Source organism: Hordeum vulgare, chromosome 7H (genome assembly GCF_904849725.1).
Source record: "Hordeum vulgare subsp. vulgare chromosome 7H, MorexV3_pseudomolecules_assembly, whole genome shotgun sequence".
Taxonomy (NCBI): Eukaryota; Viridiplantae; Streptophyta; class Magnoliopsida; order Poales; family Poaceae; genus Hordeum; species Hordeum vulgare.
In genome coordinates, this window is record NC_058524.1 from 216,029,105 (window position 1) to 216,055,971 (window position 26,867).

The following is a 26,867-nucleotide window of genomic DNA, read 5'->3' on the forward strand; positions in this document are numbered from 1 at the left end:
AACTAACTCAATTACATGATAGATCTCATCCAACCCATCACTGTCGAGCAAGCCTACAATGAGATTACTCACGAACGGTGAATAGCATCATGGAATTGGTGATGAAGGAAGGTTGATGATGAGGATGGCGACGATTTCCCCTCTCCGGAGCCCAGAACAGACTCCAGATCTATCCTCCAGATGAAGAACAGGAGGTGGCGGCGCCTCCGTAACGTAAAACGCGATGAACTCTTCTCCTTGCTTTTTTTCCGGGCGAGACGGACTAAATAGAGCTGGATTTGGAGGCGGTGTAGCGTCGTGGGCTCCACAAGCCTGCCAGGCGCGACCAAGGGGGGCCCGCGCCTGGTGGGCTTGTGGGCTCACGGCTCCACTTCCTCCGCTGATTCTTGCGCCAGTGTTTTTCATAAATTTCAGAAAAATTCTCCGTAAATTTTTAGGTCATTCCGAGAACTTTTATTTCTGCGCAAAAACAACACCATGACAATTCTGCTGAAAACAGTGTTAGTTCGGGTTAGTTCCATTAAAATCATGCAAATTAGAGTCCAAAACAAGGGCAAAAGAGTTCGGAAAAGTAGATACGACGGAGACGTATCACTCACCACTAGATCAGAACTACCCCAAGTACGTGGCTCATAAGAAGGTTGGTGATGTCAACAAAGGTATATTTGATATACATATTATTGATGTGTACCTTACTAGCTCTCATTGTAGCGCGTGGGTATTTGATACCGCTTCGGCAACTAATATTTGTAACACGAAACAGAACTACGTTATAAACGGAGGTTGGCAAAGGACGACGCGATGATGCACGTCGGAAATGGTTACAAGGTTGATGTGATCGCCGTCGGCATGCTCCCTCTTCGATTACCTTCAGGATTAGTTTTAAACCTAAACAATTTTTATTTGGTGCCAGCATTGAGCATGAACAGAATATTTGGATCTTGTATATTGCGAGACGGTTATTCATTTAAATTAGAGAATAATGGTTGTTTAATTTATATGAGCAATATCTTTTATGGTTATGCATCCAATGTGAATGGTTTATTCTTATTGAATCATGATCATAGTGATACACATGTTCATAACATTAATGCCAAAAGATGCAAAGCTAATGATAATAGTACCACTTACTTGTGACACTGTCGCTTAGGTCATATTGATGCAAAACGCACGAAGAAACTCCATGATAATGGACTTTTGGAATCACTTGATATTGAATCGCTTGATACATACGAACCATGCCTGATGGGCAAGATGACTACAACCCAATTATCCGACACGACGGAGCGGGCAAGTGACTTATTGGAAATAATACATACTGATGTATGCGGTCCAATGAGTGTTGAGGCGCGCAGCCGATATTTTTATATTTTTTATCTTCACTAATGACTTAAGTAGATAAGGGTATATTTACTTGATGAAACACAAGTCTGGAATTTTTGAAAAGTTCAAACAATTTCAGAGTGAAGTTGAAAATTACTGTAACAAGAAGATAAAATTTCAATGATCTGATCGTGGTGGTGAATATCTAGGTTACGAGTTTCGCACACACTCAAGACAGTGTCGAATCGTTTCACAACTCATGCCACCTCGAACACCATAGCGTAATGGTGTGCCCGAACATCGTAATCGTACTCTATTGGATATGGTGCGTTCTATGACGTCTCTTACCAATTTGCCACTATTTTTGGGGGTTACACACTAGAGACATCTGGATTCACTTTAAATAGGGCACCATCTAAGTCCGTTGAGATGACACCGTATGAATTATGGTTTGGCAACAAACCTATGTTGTCGTTTCTCAAAGCTTGGGGATGCGATGCTTATGTCAAGAGGCTTCAGCCTGATAAGCTCGAACCCAAAGCAGAGAAGTGTGTAATCATAGGATACCCTAAGGAGACAATTGGGTTCACCTTCTATCTAAGAATTGAAGTCAACATCTTTGTTGCCAAGAATGGACCCTTTCTAGAGAAGGAGTTTCTCTCGAAATAATTGAGAGGGAGGAAGGTAGAAGTTGATGAGGTTATTGAACCATCACTTCAATTAGAGAGTAGCGCAACATAGAAAGATGTTCCTATGATGCCTACACCAATTAAAGAGGAAGCTAATGATGATGATCATGAAGCTTCAGATCAAGTCTGAAAGTGCGTTATATCGACTAGAGGGGGGTGAATAGGAGATTTTTAGAATTTCATCACTCAAGAAATTGCTTTTGAGGAAATTCCTCACTAATGACTAACTTGAAGCGGAAACAGCAAAGGATCAGGGGTGCAAAGTATCGCGACAGCAGTTTTCAAGATGAGGAATGAAAACATTTTGCACAGTACGCACGCACAGAGAAAGCAGGTGAGGATTAACTCACGTGAAGAATTTGAGGTTGAGGAATTTCACAGAAAGTCTTCAACAAATTCTTCAAACATTGACAATGAAAATCTTCAACATACAATATTGAGGAATTGAAAGAGTTGAAGAAATAGAAACCGTATCACAGTGAAGACATTGGTTGATGACCCAGTTCCAACAGCTGTGATAGTTGTACGTCTGGTTAGGAGCGGATTGGTATTGAAACCAAAAGACACACAGTCCTCAGGAACATGGTCCCTACCGTATCCTGCTTGAGCTAAGGACACACAGTCCTCGCCGAACACTCGTGGTAAGTCTTCACGACAGACTTCCAAACCCTCACAAACTTGGTCACCCGCGATCCACAATTGACTGCTGGATTGCTCTAGACCATGACGCCTAACCGCCTGGAGGATGCACAGTCCTCAAAGGTAAAAGGCTTTAGTCCCACACAGGAACAACTTCTTCAGTGATGCTCAATCACTTGGTTTTTGGTTTGTGGCTTGGTGTTTGGGGTATTTCCTCACTGATGATTTACTCTCGAAGACTCTGAGGAATTTGGGTTGCTCTTATGACAAGTGTCAGTTTCTAACAGAGCAGCCAACCAGCTAATGGTTGTGGGGGCGGCTATTTATAGTCTGGGAGCATTCCAACATGATTTGACATTAATGCCCTTAAATAATATCACCCTTGGAGTGTATAAGATCGGTGATGTGGCATGAATTGCAGCAACGGTCGGGACCCTCAACTGTGAGAGTCCTCATGTGTCTCATATTCCTCACTTGAGGCTTTTGTAGAGTTAGGCTTGGGTTGAGCATCATGAGGAAATTCATTCCAAAGTGTTACCTTGACCCCCTTTAACAGTACGGTGTTCCTATGACTCAAGAGTGAAGAAAATAAAACAGAAAGAATAAATCTTCATGCTTCAAAGTCTTCAGATTGATTTTCTTCAGGACACACCGAATTCCTCATCTTTAATATCTTCATGAGGAATATCAATTTCATCGTAATTTCTTCGCGATTCAATTCTTCAACAGAAGACCACTTTCTTCAGCCGAAGATGTACATTTTTAGGGGTCGATATTTGCTACTTCTAAAACAACCGCGCCGGAATTTGACACGTTGTAGGAGACTTGCTTGCGTTGGTTTTTCCCTTGAAGAGGAAAGGGTGATGAAGCACACGAGCAGTAAGTATTTCCCTCAGTTTGAGAACCAATGTATCAATCCAGTAGGAGAATCTCGTCAAGTCCAGAGTACCTGCGCAAACACAAAAGAGCTTGCACCCAACGCTATAAAGGGGTTGGCAATCCCTTCAAGTTTGATTGCAAAGTGAGATCTGAAGGCGGAAAGTGCAACGAAGTAAAAGAGTAAGGTTGAAAATCTTGACAAACACACCGCAAAGAAGATTACATCGGATAGATCTCCATGAAGATCATGGAGAACTTTGTATTGAAGATCCAAGAGAGAGAAGAAGCCATCTAGCTACTAGCTATGGACCCGTAGGTCTATGGTGAACTACTCACGCATCATCGGAAAGGTCATGGTGTTGATGAAGAAGCCCTCCGTTTCCCAATCCCCCCTCTGGCAGGGCACCAGAACGTGCCCCAGATGGGATATTGCGGAGATAGAAGCTTGCGGCGGCGAAAAAGTGTTTTCGTGGCTCCCTTGATTTTTTCTGGGATTTTAGGGAATTTATAGGCGAAAGAGCTAGGGCAGGGGAGGCCCAAGGAGCCCACAAGCCTGCTAGGCGCGGGCCCCCCTAGCCGCGCCTAGTGGGCTTGTGGGGTCCCCTGCTGGCCCCTGCCTTGGTTCTCAAGCTTGACGTGTATCTTCTGTTCCGGAAAAAATCTTTTCGGAAGTTTTATTCCGTTTGGACTACGTTTAAAATCCTCCTCTCAAAAGGGTCAAAAACACGGAAAAAACAGGAACTGGCACTTGGCACTGAGTTAATAAGTTAGTCCCAAAAAATATATAAAAGGCATACAAAACATCCAAAGTTTGACAAGATAATAGCATGAAACCATCAAAAATTATAGATATGTTGGAGACGTATCAAGCATCCCCAAGCTTAACTCCTGCTCGTCCTCGAGTAGGGAAGTGATAAAGACTGAATTTTTGATGTGGAATGCTACCTAGCATAGTTGTCCTTTGTAACTTCTTTCATGTGATATGAACGTTCAGATCCGTAAGGTTCAAAACAACAGTATGCTATTGACATGAAAACAATAATACTTCAAGCAAACTAGCAAGGTAATCATGAACTTTCGAAATAACAAGGCCAAAGAAAGTTATCCCTATAAAATCATATAGTCTGGCTATGCTCCATCATCCCCACACAACTAATTTAAATCATGCACAACCCCGGTATTGGCCAAGTAATTGTTTTCGCACTCTTACTTTCTCAAACCTTTTTCAACTATCACGCAATACATGAGCGTGAGCCATGGATATAGCACTATAGGTGGAATAGAGTGTGGTGGTGGTTGTGAGACAAAAAGGAGGAGATGGTCACATTGACTCGGCATATCAAAGGGCTATGGAGATGCCCATTAATAGATATCAATGCGAATGAGTAGGGATTGCCATACAAAGGATGCACGAGAGCTATAAGTATGTGAAAGCACAAAAGGAGAACTAGTGGGTGTGCATCCAACTTGCTTGCTCACGAAGACCTAGGGCAATTTTGAGGAAGCCCATCATTGGAATATACAAGCCAAGTTATATAATAAAGATTCCCACTAGTATATGGTGGTGACAAAGCAAGAAGCTCTCAATCATGAAGAACATGGTGCTATTATGAAGCACAAGTGTGGAAGAAGATAGTAGCATTGTCCCTTCTCTCTTTTTTTTTGGGCTCTTTGGCCTCTTTTTTTTCTTTTCTCCTTTTTTTATTTGGACTCTTTGGCCTCCTTTTTTTTATTTCCTCACAAGGGACAATGCTCTAATAATGATGATCATCACACTTTTATTTACTCACAGCTCAAAAGCTCAGAACGATGATGACTCTATAGGAAATGCCTCCGGCAGTGTACCAGGATGTGCAACGATCTATCTTGGCGTATGACGTTGAAACATCTCGCTAGCTATCTTACGATCATGCCATGGCAATATGAGAGTGACGGCACAAGTCATGAGACGGAATGGTGGGAGTTGCATGGCAATATATCTCGGAATGGCTATGAAAATGCCATAGTAGGTAGGTATGGTAGCTGTTTTGAGGAAGGCATATGGTGTGTTTGTGCACCGGCGAAAATTGCGTGGTACTAGAGAGGCTAGCAATGGTGAAAGGTGAAAGTGAATCTATACCATGCACTCACATTAGTCATGAAGAACTCACATACTTATTGCGAATGTTTTTATTAGTAATCGAAACAAAGTGCTAAACGCATACTCCTAGGGGAAGGGTCGGTAGGTGTTAACCATCGCGCGATCCCGACCGCAACACAAAGGATGACAATCAATAGATCAATTATGCTCCGACTTCCTAACATAGCGGTTCACCATACGTGCATGTTACGGGAGTCACTAACCTCAACACAAGTATTTCTAGATTCACAATACCCTATTAACATAACTCTTAATATTACCAAATCCACGTCTCAAAACTAATTGAGAGGAATCAAACTTCTCTTTCTACACAATGCACATGAAGATGGAAGTTTTTGTATCCTCTTTGGGTACCTATCACCTTTGGGACTACTTTCATAACACAAACCAACTACCAAGTCACGCACCGCCGTGCTCTAAAAGATCTAAGTGAAGCACATAGAGCAAAATTATCTAGCTCAAAAGATATAAGTGAAGCACAATGAGCATTCTAGCAAAATCACGATGAGTGCATGTCTCTCTCAAAAGGTGTGCAGCAAGGATGACTGTGACACAACAAAAAGAAAAGACTCCTACGATACAAGACGCTCCAAGCAAAAAACATATCATGTGGTGAATAAAAATATAGCTCCAAGTAATGTTACCGATGGATTGAAGACGAAAGATGGGATACCTTCCCGGAGCATTCCCAAGCTTAGGCTTTTTGGTGTCCTTGAATTTGGCTTGGGGTGCCTTGGGCATCCCCAAGCTTGAGCTCTTTGCACTCTTTATCCCTTTGTCCATGAGAACATCACCCAAAACTTGAAAACTTCACAACACAAAACTTAAACAGAAACTCGTGATATCATTAGCACAAGAAAACAAACTACCACCTCTCTAGGTACTGTAGTGTTGACGTGCAACTATTCCTGACTTGATGCCTCCCCAGCAACGGCGCCAGAAAAGAGTTGCTCCTAGTTGCTCAACAATTCGCAATTGTCTTGCAATGGCCCACCAGCGTGTGGGATCGAGGCAGTTTTCGAGGGTAGAGTATTCAACCCAAATTTGTTGGTTCGACACGATGGGAGTGAAAGAATATTCTCCAGTATTAACAGTTCAGGTGTCAGCTCAACCACACCTGAAAGATTAGTATCTGCAAGCAGTATATAAGCAACAAAGGTAGTATGATAGCAACGGTGCGAGAAACGATCTGTTGATAAGGCAGACTATTCCTAACTGAAGTATCAATGGCGCGAGAAAAGTATTGTAGCAGGTAGTAGAAGGGTAACGAGTAACAACAGTGGCAAGGAACAGCAATAGTGACAGCAGTAGCAAGTAGCAACAGTAGCGAGTAGCAGCAACAACAAGTAACAGTAGCACCAACAGTAGTAACAGCAGTAGAGCAAAGCAAGTAACAGTAGCAGCAAGTATCAGTAACAGCAAGTAACACTAGCAGCAACAGTAGTAACGGCAGAGCAAGTAACAGTGGCAGTGGGACAAACTCGTAGGCAATGGATCGGTGATTTGTCGGATGACATTCATCATGCAACAGTTATAACACGGAGAGATATGTGACTAGCTCCCGTTCGTCAATGTGATGTAGGCATGCATTCCGTGTGTAGTCATACGTGCTTAGGGAAAAGAACTTGCATGAAATCTATTGTCCATCCCTCCCGTGGCAGCGGGGTCCAAATGGATACTAGGGGATATTAGGGTTGTCCTTTTAATAAAGAACCAGACCAACACATTAGCACTTGGTGAACACATGAACTCCTCAAACTATGGTCATCACCGGGAGTGGTTCCGGTTATTGTCACTCTGGGGTTGCTGGATCATAACACATAGTAGGTAACTACAACTTGCAAGATCGGATCTAAAACACACATATATTGGTGACAACATAATAATTTCAGATCTGAAATCATGGCACTCGGGCCCTAGTGACAAGCATTAAGCATAGCAAAGTAGTAGCAACATCAATCTCAGAACATAGTGGATACTGGGGATCAATCCCCGTCAAAACTAACTCGATTACATGATAGATCTCATCCTACTCATCACTGCCTAGCGAGCCTGCGAATAGTACTCACGAACGATGAAGAGCTTCATGGAATTGGAGAGGGAAGAAGGTTGATGATGACGATGGCGACGATCTCCTTGATCCGGAGCCCAAAACGGACTCCAGATCTGTCCTCCAGGGCAAGAACGGGATGTGGCGGCGCCTCAGGATCGTAAACACGATGAAATCTTCTCTCTTGATTTTTTCCGGGACGAAAGGGAATAAATAGCGCTGGAATTGGGGGCGGAAGAGCCACGTGGGCCCCACAAGCCCGGTGGCCGCGGCCAGGGGGAGGCCGCGGCACAGGGCTTGTGGCCCACTCGCTCACCCCCTCCGGTGGATCTTTGTGCATGTATTTTTCATATTTTCCAGAAATATTCTCCATAAATTTTCAGGACGTTCCGAGAACTTTCATTTCTGCACAAAAACAACACCATGGCAATTCTGCTGAAAACAACGTCAGTCCGGGTTAGTTCCATTCGAATCATGCAAATTAGAGTCCAAAACAAGGGCAAAAGAGTTTGGAAAAGTAGATATGATGGAGACGTATCAACTCCCCCAAGCTTAAAACCTTGCTTGTCCTCAAGCAACTCAGTTGACAAACTGAAAGAGAAAGAAAAACTTTGACAAACTCTGTTTGATCTTGTTGTTGCAACTATGTCTAACTCATAACCAGAATTTCAGCAACATCACAAGTTAACCACATAAGCAAGTGACACAAAGGTCTCACGGTAATCTAATATCGATGGCATAATCAGCTAGCGAGCAAATAATAATGAGTTTCAGATACCAACAATTCAATCAAAACAAGCATGAAGCAATATGAATAGGTGGTATCTCGCTAGCTCTTTCTGAGACCGCAAAACATAAATGCAGAGCACTTTCAAAGATCAAGGGCTGACTAAACATTGTAATTCATAGCAACAAACATCTAGTCATAGTCATACTCAATATCAATCAAAAGCAAAGCATAAAAATAACAGAGGTGCTCTTTAATTGGTGCTTATATAAGAAGAGGATGACTCAACAGGAAAATAAATAGACAGGCCCTTTGCAGAGGGAAGCATTGATTTGGAGAGGTGCCAGAGCTCAAGTTTTGAAAACAGAGATAATAATTTTGGGTGGCATGCTTTCATTGTCAACGCAATGACCAAGAGTTCTCAATATCTTCCATGCTACTCATGCTATAGGCGGTTCCCAAACAAAAAAGTAAAGTTTTAACTCCCCCACCATCAATCAATCACACTCCACGGCTAGCTGAATCCTCGGGTACCGTCCATACTAACATCAATACGGGGGAAGTCTTGTTTTACAATTATGTTTTCGATTTAAGTGTGGAACTGGGCATTCCAATTACAGGCCCCTTTCTCGTGAATGACAGTGAATAAACACATGTCGAGGATAACACGCCTAACATGGAAGATACCAATAGCCCCCTGTCACCACATGAGCGGTTCGGGCATGCAAAATAGATTATTTCTTGAAGGTTTAGAGAATGGCACATGCAAATTTACTTGGAACGGCAGGTAAATACCGCAAATAGGTAGGTATGGTGGACTCTCTTGGAAAAACTTTGGGTTTATGGAAGTGGATGCACAAGCAGTATTCTGATTAGTACAAGTGAAGGCTAGCAAAAGACTGGGAAGCGACCAACTAGAGAGCGACAATAGTCATCAAGATGCAATGAGTTTGACTAACATTGAATGCAAGCATGAGCAGGATATAAATCACCATGAACACGAACATCATATAGGCTATGTTGATTTTGTTTCAACTACATGGGTGAACATGCGCCAAGTCAAGCCACTTGAATCATTCAAAGGAGAATACCATCCTATCATACCACATCATAGTCATCTCAAAATCTATGTTGGCATTCAAGACAAACCATTATAAGCTCCTAGCTAATTAAGCATGGCATCAGAAACTATGATCTCTAAGTTGTCATTGCAAACATGGTTCTCTCTCAACAAAGTTGAATCTAGGACGACAAGCTAGTCATATTTACAAAAACAAAATAGATAGAGTTCATACCAGCTTTTCCAGTCTCAGTCACTTCATCATATATCATCATTATTGCCTTTCACTTGCACGATCGAACGATGTGAACAATAATAAGAGTGCTCGTGCATTAGACTAAAGCTGGAATCTGCAGGCAAACACAAAAGAGAAGACAAAGTAATATGGCTCTTTGAAAGCTAAACAGGTATGCATGCAAGAGCCACTAAACATTGTAACCAATATCTTCTACCTTGACCCAAATAAAAAGAAAAATATTTACACGGGAAAGCTCCCAACAAGCAAAAGAAGAAAGGAAAATATTTTTGGGTTTTCTCAAAAGGACACAAAATAAGAAAACAATAAAACCAAAATAAACTAGCATGGATAATACAGTGGCAAAGTGTAAACACCGACTAACAAAGTGAAAGCATAAGTAAGAATGTAAAGTCGGTGAGAACACGTACTCCCCAAGCTTAGGCTTTTGGCCTAGCTTGGTCTACTCCCAAGGACGGTCCTGGCGAAACCCAAAATCATAATCAGGGTTATACGGGAGCGCTGCGGCCACTGCCTGAATAGCTGCCTCACGGAGACGAGCAGCCTTCGCCTCCCTCTCACACTCCTCTGTCTCTCCTCTGGTTATGTAATATCTCTATTTTACCTGAAAGTCAAAGAAAGCAGGAGCAGGAAGGGTAATATGGAAAACACGCTGCCGGTTAAATATCAATCGGTATAGGAGGGATTCATCATCCCTCTCAAGGAACTGGTAGCGTGTCATAGCGACGCGGTCAAGTAAAGCTGTATGGAGAGGGGGATCTCCTGCGTGGATGGGTACTCCAAGAAAATTTGCTATGCGAGTGGCATAGATCCCGCCAAAGAAATCCGCATCAATAGCATTCTTATTCAGCCTCCTTGCTATAATAGCTCCCATGTTGAAGCTTTTGTCACCCGTCACTGCGCTCTTAAGGATACTAAGGTTGGATGCGCATAGGTGACAATGTTCAACCTTGCCGTTAATGCATCTACCTATGAAGAGGGCAAAGTAGTGCAAGGTAGGGAAATGAATGCTCCCTATGGTAGCTTGCGTGATGTCTCGAGTTTCTCCAACAGTTATACTAGAGACAAAATCTCTAACCGAAGACTTAGCAGGATCATTAAGACTACCCCCATCGGGTATCTTGCAAATCCTATTGAAATCCTCCAAATCCATGGTGTAGGATTTATCATACAGATCAAACAGTATGGATGAGTCACGGCCAACTGAAAATTTAAATCTACGCACGAAAGAGGCAGTGAGCATAGCATACTGTTCACATTTATCTGAGAGGAATTCTTCTAACCCGGCATTGCAGAAAAGTGTATCAAACTCATCCTTGAAGCCTGCTTCGATCATGAACTCATCGGAGGGCCATTCACATGGTTGTACAGGTGCGTCCCTTAGTTGATAAGGATCGGGCTCCCGAATAGAAAGACGGGGACCCTTATTACTTGAGGAACCACCGTGAAACTTCCTCCTGAACATAATTTCTTTTTGCTGAAATTTTTGAAGTTTAAGAGACAAGTGAATAAAGACCAACCACACCTTGTAGCAACTACTCCTACTAGTGCCTAGAGACCGTATCACGCGCTAAAACTAGTTGGTACCAGCTAAAATCAACATTTCAAGCTCAAGAACAGGGTCACCAAGGTAGCAAGAATACGCGAAGGATAAAGCACTAGAGTAGAAACTAATTGGACCAATGGAGGAGTCACTTACCAAGAAGTAATTTCCCCAAAACGGTTCGAAGAATGGTGCTTTGAGCAAGGAGATTGAAAATCATAGCCAAATGAGCAAGAACACGTGTTTGAGCCGCGAAACGATTTTTTTCTGGAGGTAGAAGAAGAGGATGGGAGCTGGAATGAGTGGAGGGGGTCCCTGTGGGCCCCACAAGCTTGGTGGTTGCGGCCAGGGGGGAGGCCGCGGCTACAGGGCTTGTGGCCCACTGGTGTGGCCCCCAGGCCAGCACTCAGTCCCAGTATTTTTCAAAAAATCCAGAAAAAATCATACTAGATTTTCACAGCGTTCGGAGAACTTTTATTTTCGGGGTATTTTTCCACCGGACGGTAAGACAGAAAATAGGGAAAACTAAACTAAACCTATCATTTTTCTTCTAAGCAAGATAAAGTGAAAGCTTAAAACAGAGGTATGTGACTCTTTGATTCATCCATTTCATGGTCATCGAAATAAATCCATCAATGGGGTTGATCAAATCCTCATGACAAAACCTTTTCAAATCGCAAAAGGAAATGGAGAATTTTCGAATAGTGACTAAGTCACCTCAATGGGGATATGAATCTCCCCAACAAGCAAATCATACTTCATCTGGACACGAGGAATAGGGCATTCAAAGCTCCTAATAAGAATCGGTGAAGTTTTTTCGATAGCATTGATGCAATGTACTTGATATCGTTTCTTTGGAAAGTGCACTGTATGCTCATTATCGTTGACATGGAAAGTGGCATTGCCTTTCTTGCAACCTATAACAGCCCCTGCAGTGTTTAAAAAGGGTCTTCTGAGGATGACAGCCATGGCATCGTCCTCGGGAATACCCAAGATAACAAATTCTGTTAAGATAGTGGTGTTAGCAACCACAACAGGCACATCCTCGCAAATGCCGACAGGGAAAGTAATTGATTTGTCGTCCATTTGCAGAGAAATTTCAGTGGGTGTCAACTTATCCAGTTCAAGTCTACGATAACGAGAGAGAGGCATAACACTAACACCGGCTCCAAGGTCACATAAGGCAGTTCTTACGTAGTTTCCTTTAATGGAACAAGGTATAGTGGGCACTCCGGGATCACCAAGTTTCTTAGGAGTTCCACCCTTGAAAGTGTAATTGGCGAGCATGGTGGAGATCTCAAGATCTGGTATCTTCCGTTTATTAGTCACGATATCTTTCATGTACTTGGCATATGGAGACATTTTGAGCATATCAATTAACCTCATCTGCAGAAAGACGGGTCTCAACATTTCAATAAAGCGCTCAAAATCCTCATCATCCCTTTTCTTGGATGGCTTAGGAGGAAAGGGCATAGGTCTCTGAACCCATGGCTCCCTTTCTTTGCCATGCTTCCTAGCAGTGAAGTCATTCTTATCGTATCTCTTAGGTTGTGGGTTATCAGGATTAACCATAGGTTCAATCTCCAGATCCTTATCATTGCTAGGTTGAGCATTATTATGAACATCGATGTCCATATTGTCACCAGGTTCATGTTCATCACCAGATTGTGTTTCTGCATCAGACGCAGAAATAACATTTGGTTCCTCAGGTGTGACAGTATTTGGTGAACTGACATGTAGGTTTCTATCATCCTTCTTCTTATTCTTAGGATGACTGGGTGTATCAACATTAATTCCTTGAGAATCTTGATCAATTCTCTTAGGATGGCCTTCAGGATACAAAGGTTCCTGAGTCATTTTGCCTCCTCTAGTAATGACTTTGACAGAGTTTTCATTTAATTCATTGAGCAAGTCATTCTGAGCTTTAAGTACTTGTTCTACCTGAGTAGTAACCATAGAGGCATGTTTACTCAGAAGCTTAAGATCGTTGACATTTCTGTCTACACAAGCACTTAAATGACTAAGCATACGAGTACTTTGTTCCAATTGTCTGCTAGCATAATCATTGAAACTCTCTTGTTTGGCAACGAAGTTGTCAAATTCATCAAATCATAGGCTAGCAGGTTTTTCAAAAGGAATATCACTCTCATCAAACCTACGCAGAGAATTCACTTCTACTACTTGTATCGGGTTATCGAGACCATGGATCTCTTCGATAGGTGGTAGATTTTTGACATCTTGAGATCTAATGCCTTTCTCTTGCATAGATTTCTTGGCTTCTTGCATATCTTCGGGACTGAGGAATAGAATACCTCTTTTATTAGGAGTTGGCTTAGGAGGTGGTTCGGGAATAGTCCAAGCATTATCGTTGATCAAGATGTTATTCAGTAGAATCTCACCTTGTTCTATAGTTCGTTCCCTAAAAACACAACCGACACAACTAAGTAAGTGGTCTCTAGAAGCATCGGTAAGTCCGTTATAGAAGATATCAAGTATCTCGTTCTTCTTAAGAGGGTGATCAGGCAAAGCATTCTGTAGCTGGATGAGCCTCCCCCAAGCTTGTGGGAGACTCTCTTCTATGAGTTGAGCAAAGTTGTATATTTCCTGCAAGGCAGCTTGCTTCTTATGGGCAAGGAAATATTTCTCACAGAAGTAATAGACCATATCCTGGGGACTACTCACACATCCAGGAGCAAACCAGGCTTTAGCGTCATCCTTTAGAGAGAAAGGAAACAACTTAAGGATATAGTACTAGCGGATCTTCTCCTCACTAGTGAAAAGGGTGGCTATATCGTGTAGTTCGGTAAGATGGGCTATGACCGTCTCAGACTCATAACCGTGGAAAGGATCAGATTCGACTAGAGAGATTATCTCAGGGTCGACAGAGAATTCATAATCCTCATCGGTGATAAAGATAGGTGAAGTGGCAAACTTCGGGTCGTATTTCATCCTAGCTTTCACAGATTCTTCCTTCCACTTGAGAAGTAATTTCTCAGCGTCATAGGCATCCTTACACGCAAGAAAATCCTCAGCTATCTCTCCCTCCATAACATAACCCTCAGGTATATCAGGCAATTCATATCTAGGAGAGCTAGATCTAGCAGGAGCAAAAGCAGGTTCTATCTCAATAGTATCGGCAGTTTCAGAAGCATCACGAGCATTGGCAGTAACTCTAGCAATATGAGCATCAAGGAATACCCCTAGTGGCATATCAGGCAAAGTAGTATCTCTAGCAGTATCAAACATAGCATCATCAGGCAAAGTATCATCTCTAGCATCATCAGGCAAAGCAGTATCAAGCATAGCATCTCTAGCAGTATCAGGCATAGCATCTCTAGCAGTACCAGGCATAACATCTCTAGCAGTATCAGGCATAGCATCTCTAGCAGTATCAAGCATAGAAGCATCATAAGCATCATCAAGCACAGGCGACATATCAAGATTTCTAGCAGGAGGTGGTGTCGCAAACTTACTCATAATTGAAGGTGAATCAAGTGCAGAGCTAGATGGCAGTTCCTTACCTCCCCTTGTAGTTGAGGGCAAGACTTTGGTTCTTGGATCTTTCAGATTCTTCATAGTGATCAGCAAATATAATTCCCAAGTGACTCAGAGAATATAACCATCCTTCCCCTGCAATGGCGCCAGAAAAATGTTGTTGACGTGCAACTATTCCAGACTTGATGCCTCCCCGGCAACGGCGCGAGAAAAGAGTTGCTTCCAGTTGCTCAACAATTAGCAATTGTCTTGCAATGGCCCACCAGCGTGTGGGATCGCGGCAGTTTTCGAGGGTAGAGTATTCAACCCAAATTTGTTGGTTCGACACGATGGGAGTGAAAGAATATTCTCCAGTATTAGGAGTTGAGGTGTCAGCTCAACCACACCTGAAAGATTAGTTTCTGCAAGCATGATATAAGCAACAAAGGTAGTATGAAAGCAACGGTGCCAGAAATGATCTGTTGACAAGGCAGACTATTCCTAACTGATGTATCAATGGCACCAGAAAAGTATTGTAGCAGGTAGCAACAGGGTAACGAGTAAGAACAGTGGCAAGGAACAGCAATAGTGAGAGCAGTAGCAAGTAGCAATAGTAGCGAGTAGCAGCAACAACAAGTAACAGTAGCAGCAACAGTAGTAACAGCAGCAGAGCAAAGCAAGTAACAGTAGCAGCAAGTATCAGTAGCAGCAACAGTAGTAACGGCAGAGCAAGTAACAATGGCAGTGGGACAAACTCGTAGGCAATGGATCGGTGATTTGTCGGATGACATTCATCATGCAACAGTTATAACACGGAGAGATATGTGACTAGCTCCCGTTCTTTAATGTGATGTACGCATGCATTTCGTGTGTAGTCATACGTGCTTAGGGAAAGAACTTGCATGACATTTATTGTCCATCCCTCCCGTGGTAGCGGGGTCCAAATGGATACTACGGGATATTAAGGTTCTCCTTTTAATAAAGAACCAGACCAACGCATTATCACTTGGTGAACACATGAACTCCTCAAACTATGGTCATCACCGGGAGTGGTTCCGGTTATTGTCACTCCGGGGTTGCCGGATCATAACACATAGTAGGTAACTACAACTTGCAAGATCGGATCTAAAACACACATATATTGGTGACAACATAATAATTTCAGATCTGAAATCATGGCACTCGGGCCCTAGTGACAAGCATTAAGCATAGCAAAGTAGTAGCAACATCAATCTCAGAACATAGTGGATACTAGGGATCAATCCCCGTCAAAACTAACTCGGTTACATGATAGATATCATCCTACTCATCACCGCCCAGCGAGCCTACGAATAGATTACTCACAAACGATGAAGAGCTTCATGGAATTGGAGAGGGAAGAAGGTTGATGATGACGATGGCGATGATCTCCTTGATCCGGAGCCCAAAACGGACTCCATATCTGCCCTCCAGGGCAAGAACGAGATGTGACGGCGCCTCTGGATCGTAAAACGGAATAAATAGCGCTGGAATTGGGGGCGGTAGAGCGACGTAGGCCCCACAAGGCTGGTTGCCGCGGCTAGGGGGGAGGCCGCGACCACAGGGCTTGTGGCCCACTAGCTCACCCCCTCCGGTGGATCTTTGCACAGGTATTTTTCATATTTTCCAGAAATATTCTCCGTAAATTTTCAGGACGTTCCGAGAACTTTCATTTCTGCACAAAAACAACACCATGGCAATTCTGTCGAAAACAGCGTCAGTCCGGGTTAGTTCCATTCAAATCATGCAAATTAGAGTCCGAAACAAGGGCAAAAGAGTTTGGAAAAGTAGATACGATGGAGACATATCATGTAGCAATCTTGATTTCTATTTATATTGGTGTTAGATTACTGTATTCTCACTTTTCCATGGCTAGTACCCCCCCCTATACTATCCATAGTTTCATCAAAACAAGCAACCAACTCAACAAAAACAGAATCTGTCAAAAACAAACCAGTCTGTAGAAATCTGTATACTTCGTATGCTTCTGGTACCTCGAAAATTCTGAAAAATTACAACTGGCTCGGCAAAAGGCATATAAACCAGCAAAAAAAAGAATCAACTCAAAAGGTCTTTCTGAATAAAAATGAAAAATAATCTCGTGAGCGAAAAGTTTGTGTCTTTTTCCAGCAGGATCAAACAACCATCACCAAGACTAGTCATAAAGGTTTGGCTTGGCTCAAACACAAAAAGAAACACAAAAGACACTATCATAACAGAATTATGATGGTGTGGATGCAACAAAACAGAAAGAAAAAGATAAATTCATTGGGTTGCCTCCCAACAAGCGCTATTGTTTAACGCCCTTAGCTAGGCATTGATAATTCAATGATGCTCACACAAAAGACAAGAATTGAAGCACAACGAGAGCATCATAAAGCATGTGAAAATCACATCTATGTCTAACATACTTCCTATGCATAGGCATTTTATAGGAAAACAAATTGTCAAGACAACCAATAGTTACCATATGCAAGGAAAAAGAAAGAGACAATATCAATCTCAACATAACGAGAGGTGACTTGGTAACATGAAAGTTTCTACCACAATATTTTCCTCTCTCATAGCAATTACATGTGGGATCATATTCAAATTCAACAATATAGCTATCACAAAGGATATTCTTTTCATGATCCACATGCATGCAAAGTTGACCCTCTTCAAAAATAGTGGGATTATCATCAACTAAAGTCATGACTTCTCCAAACCCACTTTCAATATCATTGCAAATATCATATTCATCATGAGCCTTAAACAAATTTTCAAGATCATAAGAAAAACCATTGCCCCAATCATGATCATTGCAACAAGTAGTGGACATAGCAAAACTAGCATCCCCAAGCTTAGGGTTTTGCATATTTTTAGCATAATTTTCACTAATAGAATTTATAGTGAAACCATTGCAATCATGCTTTTCATTCAAGGAGCCCTCGTGAATCACTTCATAAATTTCTTCATCACGATTTTTAGATTCACGCATCTCAAGCAAAACTCCATAAAGATAGTCAAGTGCACTCAACTCACTAGCAATTGGATCAACATAATTGGATCTCTTTAAGAGATTAGCAAGTGGATGAGGATCCATATCAATAGATTTTCAGCAAGCGAAGATGCAAGCATATTGAAGGCACATAGCACACAAGCGAACAGAAATCAAGCGAAAGAAAAGGGCGAACGAAAAAGGCAAACGAAGAAAGGGCAAATATTTTTGTAATTTTTTATTTTTCAGAAGTGGGGGAGTGGAAAACGAGAGGCAAAAAAAGTAAATGCAAAAGATGAGTTTGCGACACTTACTTGGATGAGTTCTTGACTTGATCCTCCCGGCAACGGCGCCAGAAATCCTTATGCTACTTCTCAAACAACAGCGCCAGAATTTGACACGTTGACGGAGACTTGCTTGCGTTGGTTTTTTCCCTGAAGAGGAAAGGGTGATGCAGCACAGGAGCAGTAAGTATTTCCCTCAGTTTGAGAACCAAGGTATCAATCCAGTAGGAGAATCTCGTCAAGTCCAGAGTACCTGCGCAAACACAAAAGAGCTTGCACCCAACGCTATAAAGGGGTTGTCAATCCCTTCAAGATTGATTGCAAAGTGAGATCTGAAGGCGGAAAGTGCAACGAAGTAAAAGAGTAAGGCTTAAAATATGGTGTGAAGTAGACCCGGGGGCCATAGTGTTCACAAGTGGCTTCTCTCAAAATAGAAAATATTACGGTGGGTGAACAAATTACTGTCGAGCAATTGACAGAACCGCGCAAAGTCATGACGATATCTAAGGCAATGATCATACATATAGGCATCACGTCCGAGACAGGTAGACCGATACTTTCTACATCTACTACTATTACTCCACACATCAACCGCTATCCAGCATGCATCTAGTGTATTGAGTTCATGACGAACAGAGTAACGCCTTAAGGCCTTGTTTGGTACTAGTGTTTTTGAAGAGATTGGTGGGGATAATCCTCCAAGGGATTGGGTGAAACCCCAACCTTCACCCAATCCCTCCAAATCCCCATTTATCCCCAATACACTAGGTAGGGGTAGTGTATTGGGTATTGAGAAAAATGCATTATAATTTGGGGATTTGAGGGAAAATGTGGGGATTAAACATGTCAAATACACTAGAACCAAATGGTGTTATGGGATGTATGAGGATTGAGGGGTTTGACCGGAATAATCCCCACAAATTCCCTAAAATACACTAGTACCAAACAAGGTCTAAGCAAGATGACATGATGTAGAGGGATAAACTCAAACCAATGATGAAAACCCCATCTTTTTACCCTTGATGGCAACAACATGATGCGTGCCTCGCTACCCCTTCTTTCACTGGGTGAGGTCACCGCATGGTATGAACCCAAAACCAAGCACTTCTCCCGTTGCAAGAATCATAGATCAAGTTGGCCAAACAAAACCCACAACTCAAAGAGAATTACAAGGATATGAAATCATGCATAAGAGAGATCAGAAGAAACTCAAATAAGATTCATAGATAATCTGATCATAAATCCACAATTCATCGGATCTCGACAAACACACCGCAAAGAAGATTACATCGGATAGATCTCCATGAAGATCGGGGAGAACTTTGTATTGAAGATCCAAGAGAGAGAAGAAGCCATCTAGCTACTACCTATCGACTCGTAGGTCTATGGTGAACTACTCACGCATCATCGGAGAGGTCATGGTGTTGATGAAGAAGCCCTCTGTATACGAATCCCCCCTCCGGCATGGCACCAGAAAGTGCCCCAGATGGGATCTTGCGGAGACAAAAGCTTGCGGCGGCGGAAAAGTGTTTTCGTGGCCCCCCTGATTTTTTCTGGGTTTTTAGGGAATTTATAGGCGAAAGGGCTAGGGCAGGGGATGCCCAGGGAGCCCACAAGCATGCTAGGCGCGGGCCCCCTGGCCGTGCCTAGGGGGCTTGTGGGGTCCCCTGCTGGCCCTTGCCTTGCTTCTCAAGCTTGACGCGTATCTTCTGTTCCGGAAAAAAAATCTTTTCGAAAGTTTTATTCCGTTTGGACTCCGTTTAAAATCCTCCTCTGAAAAGGGTCAAAAACACGGAAAAACAAGAACTGGCACTTGGCACTGAGTTAATAAGTTAGTCCCAAAAAATATATAAAAGGCATACAAAACATCCAAAGTTTGACAAGATAATAGCATGAAACCATCAAAAATTATAATACGTTGGAGACGTATCAATATTCATCGAATATTTCAAACTCATCATCGACTTATAGATCCTGTGTACACTCATGAACACATTAGATACTTAACCTATAAGTCTTCAAACCACCAAAATCATTAAGGGGCACTAGATGCACTTACAATCTCCCCCTTTTTGGTGGTTGATAACAATTAGGTTCAGTCTTCAACGGGGATAAAAATATGAAGTGTAAATACTCACTTTGAGGATTTTGAAATCAAGATACAAAGAGACTCCCCCTGAAGATGTGCATATCTTGAGGATTTTGCTTTTTACAGCAAATGCACATTGATGATTTATATAATGGAGATCTCCCCCTGAGTCTTGTAAATCATGCATACATATGACATATAATATGAAGAATTTAATAATGCATGATGAGAAATGGTATCTGACGAATTTCAGCTTGCGTGCATTAATATTTTGAGGAATAAGCATGCGAAGAAAACGTTCAAAAGCATCATAGTACCATCGGGCTTAAGTTACAACTCATTACATAAAACACTTCATAAGAGCCAAGAGTTTGTAACTTAATAAAGTTCATAAGCCCCAAAATATATCCCTCGTGAAGACTAACTCTCAGATTTCTCCCCCTTTGTCATCAAGTGACGAAAAGGGACAAAACTGAGGACTAACGCCCCGTGAAGACTTTCACTTCTTGGCAGTTGAGGAAGACAAGTGAGGATTCTTGGGAGCAGGCTTCCTCCTTGGACCAGTGGCACTGTCTTCTTGGTCTTCATCAGGTTCTGCATTGCGGAATGAAGAAAAGGAACTGTCCTCAAGGTCTGGAACTGGAATTGGCTTGAATTTCTTCTTTGGTGGTCACGACCAGTCAAAGTCCTGTGTAAACACCAATTCTTTAAGTTCTGCCGGAGTCTTCAAATGAGCCAGTGCGGCCCAGGTGCGATCAAAAACCTCATGAAGATAGTGGTGATTAATCTTCACTGCATTCTGAGTCTCATTGAGGGTTTCACAATGGCACCGAATTGGCGTTTGACCCATTTGTGATTGCGATCAACCTTCTGATGAAGACTGAGAAGTACCTCCCTGTTAGTCATCACCCTTGGGGCAACTAGGCTTGGCGGCTGTGTTTCAGTATCATCCCATGAAGAATATGCATCTGGTTCACGAAACTGGTCATCAAGGGGCCGACTACCTTCATCGATCACAGACTTGCCTTTTCCTTCAACTGGCTCGAAAGTCTTTTTGTTGACTCTGATCGGAGGCATATATCCAATGTGATTATTGAAACAGCGTGACAGTTGATGCCTGGCCTGCGTCTGATGAATCTCATGATCCATGGAGCGTAAATCTTTAGGTCAAAGGGTGACATAGTATTGTCATCCAGAGTCCTCAGGAAGAATTCACGAAGGTTTATGGGAATGCCATGGATGATTTTGAATAGGATATTCTTCATGATGCCTACAACATCTTCTTCATCATCATGGCCCTTGATTGGAGCAAGAACATTGCACAAAATCCTGTAGACAGTCCTGGGTTCATACTTCAGATCTTGGACCAGGAAGGTCATTCTTGGTGGTTGATCCTTGGCCAAAGGCTTCATGAGGACTTCGATCAGCTTATTGGGCAGCTCCCGTTCATCATACATCTTCACAGCATGTTCTCAAGGAATTGAGACAGGAAGTACTCGCAGGAGCTCATTTGCAGGGGCCTTGAAGTGTGTGTGCTGCGTCATCCAATCCAGCACCCAAGTGTTGATATCTGTTCGATCTCCAGAGATGTGCAAAGTTGCATAGAATTGAAGAACGATGTCGCTGTTCCAATCACAGATATCAGTGCAAAGTGGCAGCAGTCCTGCTTCATGAAGAACGTTGAGGACTGGGGCGAAGAAAGGAATTTCTTCAAGCTCAACATGAGGAATATGCGTGTGCTGAAATATTTTGTTTCTTCCACAGAGCACAGATGCATAATAGTTGAGTTGAGTCCTTGTCCAAAACTTCATGTGCCTGATGCGAGGCTTTTCACAAGGATTGTCTCCGATGAAATACATGCATTCTTCGTAGAATGCTTCCTTCTGAAAGTTTGGCCTCTTTGAGAAGGGCTGATGTTGCATAGGCTGAAGATTTTGCTGCTTCTCTTGAGGAGAGACGATCATGACAGTCTCCGTGTTGACAACCACAATAGCAGTTTCTGTATTTGGCGCAGGAGCATTTTCTTCAGCATGTTCCTCGGGATGAGGAATTTCATCAGCGTGTGCCTCAGGTTGAGGGTTTTGCTCAGGGTGAGGATTTTCTTCAGCCTGAACCTCAGGTTGAGGGTTTTTCTCAGGGTTAGGATTTTCCTCGGGCTGAGGATCTTCTCCTTGATTTTCCTCAGCTTGAGGAATTTGCTTGGAGGAGGAGTCAAATTCTTCAGCTGTTGCAACTAATCCTTGAGCAGGTTCTTCAGGAAGAATGAATGTCTGAGGACTATCATCAATTTGAATTTCCTCATCTGTGTGTTCCTTAGACTCAGTAGTTTTCATTTCATCATCAGTCAGATGCTCCTTATCTTCCCTTTCAAAGGGAATCATAGCGTAGGATGGAGCAATCTTGAGAGGCACAACATCTGACGGAGCATTTTCATCAAGAGATTTGAGGCGCTTGGCCTCTGTTGATTCTGGTGTTGAAGAAGCTTTTCTTTTCTTAGCTTCTTTTTCTGCAGCCCTGGTTTTCTTCACATATGATGCAGACGGAGTCATTTTCTTCACCTTTGAGGATTTTGGTGAAGACATTTTCTCTTCAGGAGGCGGAGCCGTATCCGTCCTGGCAGTTTCCTCAGCTGGAGCATTTTCTTGAGCTGGAGCAGATTCATCAGCTGGCTTAGATGCATCAGCTAGAATACCCTTAGCTATTTCCTGAATAGCTGGTGCATCAGCATGGCTTTCTTGAGGCATTTCCTCAGCAGTGGTTGCTTGTTCTTCATCTACCTCAGGCTGCTATGGTTTTGCTGGAGGAGCAACCTTTTTGTTGTAATCATCAACTGCGTTGGTTGCAAACTTGATGAAATTGGTCTTGAGACTTTGACGGTCAGATAGTTTGGTATACTTGTCTGCCAAAGTCTTCAGTTCTGCCTGGGTTGACACAAGAGCATCAGGCGTCAGGCTGAGGAGATTCTGTCTGAGGAATTTCTCCTTCTTCAGCTTTGCAGCCTCTGCTTGTTTGGCTTGTGTCTCCTTCCATTTGGCCTCATTGATGAATGTGGCCACCATATGGCTGATGCCTGGGGGAAGCTTCAAGTCATCAATGGGTGTGTTAGGGTCATCATATAAAACATTGATGTAGTCCAACAGGACTTTTGGGTCCATGGCCAGAGGAATGGCGCTGCCTGAAGCTTGAGCGACCCGCTCCTGCTTGTTTCTGATGATTGCTTGCAGTGTCTCATCATCATATTCATCACTTCCTTGTGATGCAGAAGGGACTTTGATGACTTTGCTTGGGCTAGGTCTGGTTCCTCTTCCAGCAGTCATCTTAGTCTTCAATGGTGTTGGTGAAGACTTTGTCTCTGAGCTCGTTGCAGATGGAACAGAGGAGCTGGAGACAGTAGGCAGTTGCTTCACAATCTGTTTGTATTCAGGCTTTGAAGCATGTGTGGTTGTTGAGGGTTTTGGCGCAGACGAAGGCGCAGCCTTCTGAAGCAATTTCTCTTGAGGCTTTGAAGCCTTTGATTTCTGTGGCACAAGCTTCACTTGAGGAATGGCCGTGCCAGAAGTTTGAGCAGCTGAGGAGGTGGCTGCGGCAGCAGCAGTAGGAAATTCTTCATTGAATTTCCTCACAGCGGCTTCTGCTTGCTTTTGAAGCCTTGACAAGTGTTTGGTCTTTTCCTCAAGATAATCATCAATCGTCTTGAGGCTTGAAGGATGGGCATTCTGATGATCCTTGAGAGGAGGCCTTTTGCCAGGTGGCTTAAGAGCGAATTGTTGGGGAACGTCGCATGGGAAACAAAAAAAATTCCTACGCGCATGAAGACCTATCATGGTGATGTCCCTCTACGAGAGGAGATTTCCGATCTACGTACCCTTGTAGATCACACAGCAGAAGCGTTAAGAAACGCGGTTGATGTAGTGGAACGTCCTCACATCCCTCGATCCGCCACGCGAACCGTCCCGCGATCCCTCCCACGATCCGCTCTGATCTAGTGCCGAACGGACGGGACCTCCGCGTTCAGCACACGTACAGCTCGACGATGATCTCGGCCTTCTTGATCCAGCAAGAGAGACGGAGAGGTAGATGAGTTCTCCGGTAGCGTGACGGTGCTCCGGACGTTGGTGGTGATCTTATCTCAGCAGGGCTCCGTCCGAGCTCCGCAGAAACGCGATCTAGAGGAAAAACCGCGGAGGTATGTGGTCGGGCTGCCGTGGCAAAGTTGTGTCTCAAAAACCCTCAATACCTCTAGTATAAATAGGAGGGAGGGAGGGGAGGAGGCAGCCTCAAACCCTCAAGGTTTGGCCAAAATTGGAGGTGGAGGAGTCCTACTCCAATCCTACTTGGAGTAGGATTCCACCTTCCCACTTGGAAACTCTTTCCACCTTGTGTTTTTTCCTTCTCAAACCTTATGGGCCTTAGTGGGAACTTATTCCAGCCCACTAGGGGCTGGTTTATCTCTTCCCATAGCCCATGAGACCCCTTGGGGCGTGAAACCCCTCCCAATGGTCCCCGGCACCCCTCCCGGCACTCCCGGTACACTACCGATGAGCCGGAAACTTTTCCGGTGACCAAAACAGGACTTCCTATATATCAATCTTTACCTCCGGACCATTCCGGAGCTCCTCGTGAAGTCCTGGATCTGATCCAGTACTCCGAACAACTTTCGATTACCAACACCTATAACTCAACTATACTGAAACGCCACCGAACCTTAAGTGTGCAGACCCTGCGGGTTCGAGAACTATGCAGACATGACCCGAGACACTCCTCGGTCAATATCCAACAGCGGGACCTGGATGCCCATATCGGATCCTACATATTCTCCGAAGATATTATCGGTTGAACCTCAGTGTCAAGGGTTCATATAATCATGTATGTCATTCCCTTTGTCCTTCAGTATGTTACTTGCCCGAGATTTGATCGTTAGTATCCGCATACCTATTTCAATCTCGTTTACCGGCAAGTCTCTTTACTCGTTCCGCAATACAAGATACTGTGACTTACACTAACTCACATTGCTTGCAAGGCTTATGTGTGATGTTGTATTACCGAGTGGGCCCCGAGATACCTCTCCGTCACACGGAGTGACAAATCCCAGTCTTGACCCATACTAACTCAACGGACACCTTTGGAGATACCTGTAGAGAATCTTTATAGTCACCCAGTTACATTGTGATGTTTGATACACACAAGGTATTCCTCCGGTGCCAGTGAGTTATATGATCTCATGGTCATAGGAACAAATACTTGACACGCAGAAAACTATAGCAATAAAACGACACGATCAATATGATACTTTCATAGTTTGGGTCTTGTCCATCACATGATTCTCCTAATGATGTGATCCCGTTATCAAGCAACAACACTTGCCTATGGTCAGGAAACCTTGACCATCTTTGATCAACGAGCTAGTCAACTAGAGGCTTACTAGGGACAGTGTTTTGTCTATGTATCCACACAAGTATTGTGTTTCCAATCATTACAATTATAGCATGGATAATAAACGATTATCATGAACAAAGAAATATTATAATAACTAATTTATTATTGCCTCTAGGGCATATTTCCAACATTCTCCCACTTGCACTAGAGTCAATAATCTAGTCCACATCACTATGTGATTCTAACGAATCCAACACCCTTACAGTTCTGGGGTTTGATCACGTCTTGCTTGTGAGAGAGGTTTTAGTCGACGGTTCTGAACCCTTTCAGATCCGAGTGAGCTTTACAAATCTTTATGTCATCTTATATATGTTGCTACTACGTGCTATTCGGAAATACTCCAAATATCTACTCTACTATACGAATCCGTTTCACTACTCATAGTTATTCGGATTAGTGTCAAAGCTTGCATCGACGTAACCCTTTACGACGAACTCTTTAACCACCTCCATAATCGAGAAAAATTCCTTAGTCCATTTAGTTACTAAGGATAATTTTGACCGCTGATTAGTGATTCAATCCTGGATCACTCTTTGTACCTCTTAACAGACTTGCTGCAAGGCACACATCAGGTGCGGTACTCACCATGGGATACTTTAGAGTCTACTGCCAAGGCATAGAAGACGACCTTTGTCTATTCTCTTTATTCTGCCGTGGTTGGGTTTTGAGTCTTACTCAAATTCACACCTTACAACACAGTCAAGAACTCCTTCTTTGCTGATCTATTTTGAACTCCTTCAAAAACTTGTCAAGGCATGCATCTTGTTGAAACTTCTATTAAGTGTTTCGATCTATCTCCATAGATCTTGATGCTCAACGTTCAAGTAGCTCAATCCAGGTATTCCTTTGAAAAACTCCTTTCAAACAACCTTATATGCTTCACAAAAATTCTACATTACTTCTGATCAACAATATGTCAACCACATATACTTATCAGAAATTCTATAGTGCTCCCACTCACTTCTTTGGAAATACAAGTTTCTCATAAACCTTGTACAAACCCAAAATCTTTGATCATCTCATCAAAGTGTATATTCCAACACCGAGATGCTTGCACCAGTCCATTGAAGGATCGCTGGAGCTTGCATACTTGTTAGTATCCTTAGGATCAACAAAACATTCTGATTGTATCACATACAATCTTTCCTCAAGGAAACCGTCGAGGAAACAATGTTTTGATTTCCTATGTGCAATATTTCACAAATAATGCAGCAACTACTAACATAATTCCAACAGACTTTTAGCATCGCCACGAGTGAGAAAGTCACGTCATAGTCAAC